General features: G+C 39.9%; 1 long non-coding RNA gene across 1 annotated transcript; it reads left to right on the top strand.

Annotated features, from left to right (window-relative positions):
• Nucleotides 1-1,763: 1,763 nt before the first annotated feature.
• On the top strand, nt 1,764-6,522 carry LOC117032451 (uncharacterized). Its single transcript, XR_004424733.1, has 3 exons — nt 1,764-1,939; nt 3,477-3,729; nt 6,365-6,522. It is a non-coding gene; the product is annotated as an uncharacterized LOC117032451 (long non-coding RNA).
• Nucleotides 6,523-7,432: the final 910 nt, after the last annotated feature.

Raw genomic sequence — 7,432 nt, 5'->3', positions numbered from 1 at the left:
GCCTCCATGTTGGAATTTTTCACTTTATACGTTTTTGTGAATGGCTTCTGTGTTCATATCCCTGGATTAACTGTGAGCTTTTTGAAAGCAGACTGTGGCTCAGCCATCTTTGTAGTTCGTATAATTTTAGGCTTAATCCACATGCATATAATGGATGTGTAAAAAATGTCAAATGGAAAACTATATCACAAATCTGATAAAATTACACACCAAGCTCTATGGGGGAGAGAACAAAGTTTGCTCAGCTCTGAGAAGACTGATAACAGAGTTGACAATTCAGAGATGGTACCAAAGGGTCATTCTGGACAGGCCAAATAAAACTTTGGTCTGTGACTGAATTATTTTTTCACAGTCACATGGGGAGCAACTGAGAAAATTTAGATGAGTACTTTGAAATGAAATGACCTGATTTTCCCACTTGCTCCGTGTAAACTGGTCATTATCTAGTTAATACTAGGGTGGCTGGTCTGCCTGGCAGAGCTTGAGTTTGCACCTGTTGTCCCTGCTAACTATTTATAGTGCCCCACTTAAGTCTCAAAAGTGTCCCAACGTAGATGTAAGTTCTTTGGCCACCCTATTAATGGAGAACTTTGTTGGCCTGACATGTCAAAGATAGAAGTGGACTAAGAGACAATTTCTTTTAAGTTGGAGAGGGCCTTGACTCTAGTTATTCTCCTTGTCTTCACAGTAAGGAAGGAGAAATTTCACTCCTGGTTCCCATGTGTTGCTTTCTGCATGGGAAGAGGGGAATTTACTCTCTTTCTCAATTAATTTGAGGCCAAAGCAAAGTTGGTGTTATCTATTATCATTTTAGTCTTTACAACAGCTCTGCAATAGATCTTAAGTATTTTACAGGTAAAAAGGCTGGCATCCAGAGAAGGTAAGTGAATTACTCAAGGGCACACAGCAAATAAGAGTCAGTACCAATGTTACCCTCATTTTGGTTGACTCCATCTCATGCCCTGTCCACTTTGCAACATTGCTTACAATTGAGAAATTGCTTTCACAACCAAATTCCCTTATTTTTGATCTAATTTTCCCCTGTCTGAATTATTAAGTAATGAGGTAATTCCTGCCTTACCAAAGAAGACCTTGCTCGACATCCGTTTGTTGTAAAAGATGATCCTGGTCTGTGAAATTCAGTCTGTAGATTGTGTTGTTTCTGATATGAAATAAGGATTAGGTTTTTATGAACAAGTATCTCTGTTGTAGTGAATTTCAGCAATGAGCTTTTGATTTAGGAACCATTAATATGTAATTAGGTAGGTTTAACGGAAAGCATTTAATTATTTATAATAGGGACTAGGAAGGGATTCGGGAGTGGAGACATGAATTAGACAGCAGATTTAATAAAGCTTTGCCTTGTGATTATTTCAGCTCTGAAGATTGCAGTGTTGCTTGCAATAGCAAAAATTTGGAAACCACCGATAGACCAAGATATATCCAGATGATGGAATACTATGCAGCCATTGTAGTGACTGGTTATAGATACTTCTTGATGTGGAAAGATAGATCCAAAACATAGTTAAGGGCAAAAAACAATTTACAAAGCAATATACATTAGGATACCTCAAAAAATAATGCACACCTAGAAAAACGTCTAGAAAGATATCTAACTATCTTTGCTGTCAAAATTATGATTGGTTTTCTCCCCCCCGACCCCCCTTTTTGGATTTATTTGGATTTTTCTAAGTTTTCTCATTAACATAAATTATATGTACAATTTTAGTTAATAATTATTAAATATACCAGGGAGAAGAAAATTCCAATTTCTCTCTCATCACTATCAAAAGGCTCTATGTTATTCAGCATCATAAAAGAAGGAAATCCTGCCATATTCGAAACACAGACGAACCTCACGGACATTATGCTAAGGGAAATGAACTAGTCACAGAAAGAAGCGTCCTTGTTCACAGAAAGATGATCCCACTTATATGAGGTATGTGAAATTGTCAAACGGGTAGAAGCAGAAAGTAGGATGGTGGTTGCTAAGCGCTGGGGAGGGTTGCTATTCAATGAGCGTAAAGTTTCAGTCACTCAAGATGATCAAGTTCTAGAGATCTGCTGAGCAATGCTGGCCTCATAGCTCACATTACTGTATCGTGCACCTAAAAGTTTGTTAAGAGGGCAGATCTCATGTTAAGTGTTCTTAATCACAATTAAAAAAATAATACCAATAAAAAATAAAGGCCATGTGTGTCCCACAGGACAATTTCCCACAGCTGAGCCCTCCACTATTATCTACGGGGACTTGCCCTCGCCTCCTGTCTGAGGTGATGAGACTCCTACCACTGAATTACAAAATGCCTGCAACGTGCTAGGAACCATGCAATAGGTTTTGTCCTATGGGATTTCTTTAATCCTCCTACAAACCCTGTAAAGCAGAAATTAGCATTCCCATTTTGCAGGTGAGGAGCTGATGTCGAAGGTCCTGAGATTCACAGTGGAACCTCTGTTTTAAAAGAGGTTCTGCTCTTTAGAAGAACAGCCTGCTTGATGCTAAGCCCAGAGCTCTTTAGGAGAAGAACAACTAGGAATGGAAATAAAGTGTAAGCATAGATAGACGCATGGGAGAGGAAAGCGAGGTGACAAAATGTCACCTTTCCCCTGAGGTTGGGGCTATCGTCCCATTGTGATCTGAGGCCATTTATACAGTTACCTCCTAGAGAAAGCATTTATTGGAAAAATAATCTATTGCAATAATCAGTGGCTGCTTTGGGCAGCTTATTAGCTACTATTCACCAAGTACTTCACCAAGTGCTTTGTCAAGTGCTTCCAATGTACCAGCCCCACACTGAGTACTTTGCAGACACCATCTCATTTAATCCTCATAACCACCCTATGTGGTAGTTACTTTTATCCTCATTTTTACTAATCGGGAAATTGAACCTTGCAGAGGTAAAGTATTTTCGTCAAGGTCACACCGCTTATGAGTGGCAGAGCTCCAAAAATCCATGTGCTGCTGTAACCCAGTGCTGCTTTGCCACAGAATTAAAAGGAAAAAGAAATTGAAGGAGAGGTCAAAGGGCAAACCTGAAGACCTAGAGATCTGGTGAGAACCTTGGACCAGCTAGAACTTTGTGCCCTTCCCAATACTTCTTTTTCATCTATGGCCAGATCCTTTAGATTCCTTAGTGAGAAGATAATGGGATATGCTATGGTATGGCAGAATAGAAAAATCACAGGTTTTGGATCTGTACCAATTGGTTCAAATTCCATCAGTGCCACTTCCAAACTATATGAACTTCAGCAGGCTACATAACATTACCTACCCTTGTGTTTATTATAGACTGATTGGAATGGATCAATAAGGAAAATAGGTGTGAAGATACCTGACACAGGCTTTGGCAAATATATGCGACAGGCTACGCTAGACTATCTGAGCTAACAAATCCCTGATTATTTTTCATAATTAAAACCCGTTTCTCACTCACATGAAGTCCCATTCTGATCAGGCAATCCTCTTCGTCTTGCAGCTCTGTCATTTGTTATCTCCAAGTTGAGACCTGGCTCCAAGCTGCCTTGGCCCAGAAGTGGGGCACGACACTTTTGTTTACCATCCATTGGTCAGAACTAGACATGATGCAAGCCCAAGCAATCACAGGAAGGATGGGAAGGAGAGGGGAGAATGTGAATATTCAGTGCAGAGGGTTGTTCCATGAGATGAGCCTTTCCTTCTCTCTTACTTCCAAATGTGTTTTTGAGAACTGAAATTCACACACGAGGTAGGTAAGTAGATTCAATATCTTTCATAGCTTTTTTCTACTTGTACGTGAGGAAAAGTATAAGTTAATTATTCTCATCATTTGACACACAATATCATGGGGAAATTTTGGAATTAAATCAATAACAATACCACATTTGGAGAAACTAAGAGGATTGAATGTCTCTTGGGGAAAAAAGTATCTTAATCTAGTGTGTGTACATAGATTTTATTTTTGTATTGTATCACAGATAATTAGAACTAAAATTACCTTAGCGATTGTTTGCATCTGCATTCTTATCTGACCTTGTTCCACAAGGATTGGCAGCAGTACCTTAGAAATTACAGAATACTGCAACAATTGGTTCTTCCTGCTTCTTGTCTCCCACCACCAATCATTCTCCACCCTGGCACTCAAGAGATCTTTTTAGAAGTAAAGCTGATCAAGCCACAGCAACTTAAAAAGAAATCAAACATTTTCTTTTTCTTCTCTCTCTCTCTCTCTGTCTCTCTCTGTCTCTGTCTCTCTGTCTCTGTCTCTCTGTCTCTCTGTCTCTCTGTCTCTCTCTCTCTCTCTCTCTCTCTCTCTATATATATATATATATATATATATATATATATATATCCAAAAATGTATACACATTTTAAGAGATGTTATCTATGTTCAAGCAATAGTTCACTATAATCAGAAGTGTCTGGACACTGATGGTAACCACTTTGAGCACCTCTTGTAATTGCAGAAGTCTAAAATGACATCTTTTGTTATCAGTATATATTGAATATTACAATTAATACAGTTTTTTCCTCTCTTTAAATGTGTACACATTTTTTGGCACCACATATTATATATATATAGTGCTATATATATATATATATATATATATATATATATATATATATATATACACATACATATATATATTAAATTTATTGGGGTGACAATGATTAGTAAAATTACATAGGTTTCAAGTGTACATTTCTATAGTATATCATCTATATATGACATTGTGTGCTCACCACCCTGAGTCAGCTCTCCTTCTATCACCATACATTTGACCCCCCTCTACACACTTTAGAGGAAAATCTTTATCCTGGCAGCACAGTCTGCCATGATCTACTTTTCCCGACTGTGATAGCTGTACTTTGGGTCAATCTGGCTAAGCTGGAACTATGCTTTCCAGACTCCCCTTCTCTGTATAATTCTGGGTTGACCACAGATAAATTTGCTATGAGAGAGATTATGGTGGGACTCCTAATATTAGAACATTTCTAATGAAAAGCTCTAAAATGGAAGATCAAGAACATGTTAGATGTCCACTGCTAACATGTATAAAGTGTGTCCTATATGCCAGGCACTGGTCCCAAATTCTTACACACATTACCTTATTTATTCCCGGCAATGATTCACTGAGCTAGGTCCTATTGTTATTCGATTTTACAAATGTAGAAACTGAGATTAAGCCCCTTGCCCAAGATCACCCAGTCAAGATTTGGACTCAGATTGTGTGACTCCATAGCCCATACTTTATTTTTATTATAATTATATGCTACAGAAGCTTCAACAGAGCTTCTGAGAGATTTTAATTCTCTATGAAAGTGACAAAAAGATGTGACTTCTTTTTGTATAGCTATGATAACTGAATTTTCAGCTATCTTTTGATGAGCCTGAGGATAACGCTGACCCCCTCTCAAAAAAATATATTGATATTCCATTGGTGCTTGTGTATGTGGGCAACTAATATTTATCTGGCACTCTTAACTAGAGCTTTCCCTGTTATCAAAGGGTCCCATTGGGTTTGCCATGGGATGGTCAAGATGGGAGAGGTTTTGCAGAGGTAACAAATAACCCCTAGATCTCTTAAAGCAGAAGTAGTTTGTTTTTTTGCTCATACTAGATGGCCATTGTGAATTGGCTCTGTTCCACACAGTCTTCATTCTGGGGGCCAGGATGGTCTGGAGCATTGCTGGTCACTGTAATTGAGGGAAAGAGCAAGACAGAGTATATACTGGCTCTTAAATATTTGTCAGAAAGTGGTATGTCACTTCTGATCACATGTCGTTGGCTAAAGCAAGACACATGGCCATGTATGAATCCACAGGGTGAGGAAATGCAATCTTCTCCTGGGGGAAGGCCACTAATTTTGGTGAGCAGTCAATCAGTGTACTATGAGCCATTGATCCCTTAGCCACAGAGTGGATGGGCAGAGGCTGGGAGGTCAGAACCCTCTAAAGGTCATCGTTGACGCAAGTAATCTTTCATATTTACACCGGCATGCTGCACAAATATTATCTTTTTTTGTACCATGAAGTAAAAACAGTTGGGAATCTTGACTTGATTGTTTCTATTCTCACAAGATTTAGGGCCCTAGGGTACTATCAGTTCGAGCCCAGTCAGTAATCCAAAGGCAGGACTGAAATTTGGAATTTTAGTCTTCATAGCCCAGGTTGTGTTGGCTCTAATAAGGGACACTCTGAGTAGTCAGCAGAATCTGTGACCGGAGGAGCCAGAGCCCCAGCCCTCAGCCCCATCAGCATCTGTATACTTCTCTTAGCTTGAACTGGCCCATTGGCAGGATTAGCCGTGACCACACAGGCTAAGTGATAACCAGGAAGTGTTGAGCACATATATGCTACAGACTGTATTTTTTTCTTCTTATTAAGGCTCTGGAGACAAGAACATGACAACATTTTGGCAGCTGGGACTGTAGCCATGTGTGAGGAGAAAGTGATTTGCATGAGCAATGCAAAACCACCTGGTTTATTGCAACTGAATCTGAACAAGTTAAGTGAATCAAATTCCCAGTTGGATACCAGAAGCAGCTAACTTACACACTAACACACACACACACACACACACACACACGCACACACAGCCCCTGTGGGGGGAAAAAAGAAAAAGAAAACCCAACATTTATGTTCCATGCAAATAAACTACTAAAAAAACCTCTTGCCCTCTTGCTTTCCCTCCCAGGCCTCGATTTTCCTGGTGAGCTTGTATGACAACTCTTACCCTGGAACCTTTATGGCTGGGGTTTCACTCCCCAGCCCCATCCCTTCATGGACACTCTCCAGAAGGATGTGCAAAATTTCTGCTCCAGTCTTCTCCTGTGACTCTTCACCATGTAGATGAAGTAGGTGAGGGTCTCTTTGTCATTCTCAGACATGTTCCTGAAGTATCAGCTAAGAGTTTCTGCTAACTGGCCCCTGTTGAAGCCTGATCTGGTCTGCAACTTATAGTGTTGTTTACAAAAAAGGTAAAGACGTAAGCTTCTACCTTGTCTAAACCATGGTATTGGCGGGGGACAGGGGAGGGTGTCTCTTGATTGCCTCAGCTTAGCTGGCCTTCACCTACTACAGGGGGCCAGCACCATCATGTGGGGTCTTGGAGACCGTGGCTTGGGGTTGGCCCTTTAGTCTAACAGCAGTGGGAGAATCATTGGCAGATTTGAAGCACCGACGCAAAATGATCTCATTTATTCTCTAAAAAGTTCCCTCTGGTTATTCCGTGAGTCTGTGTTCTCTAAGTCTCAGGTTTCTAATTTGTAAAACAGGAGTCTGAGATAGAATTTTCCATCCTGCTTATCCCTGCAAAAGGCTCTCCTTTCCAGGCTAAACATTCCAGTTCTTTTAACCATCCTTCATAGTTTGGTCTCTTCACAAATGGTTATTCTCTGTGGAATTTACATGTGGTCACATCCTCTGGAATTGGGGTACTTCAGACCTAGAATA

This window comes from Rhinolophus ferrumequinum, chromosome 12, assembly GCF_004115265.2.
Source record: "Rhinolophus ferrumequinum isolate MPI-CBG mRhiFer1 chromosome 12, mRhiFer1_v1.p, whole genome shotgun sequence".
Taxonomy (NCBI): Eukaryota; Metazoa; Chordata; class Mammalia; order Chiroptera; family Rhinolophidae; genus Rhinolophus; species Rhinolophus ferrumequinum.
This window is presented reverse-complemented; position numbering and strand designations above follow the sequence as displayed.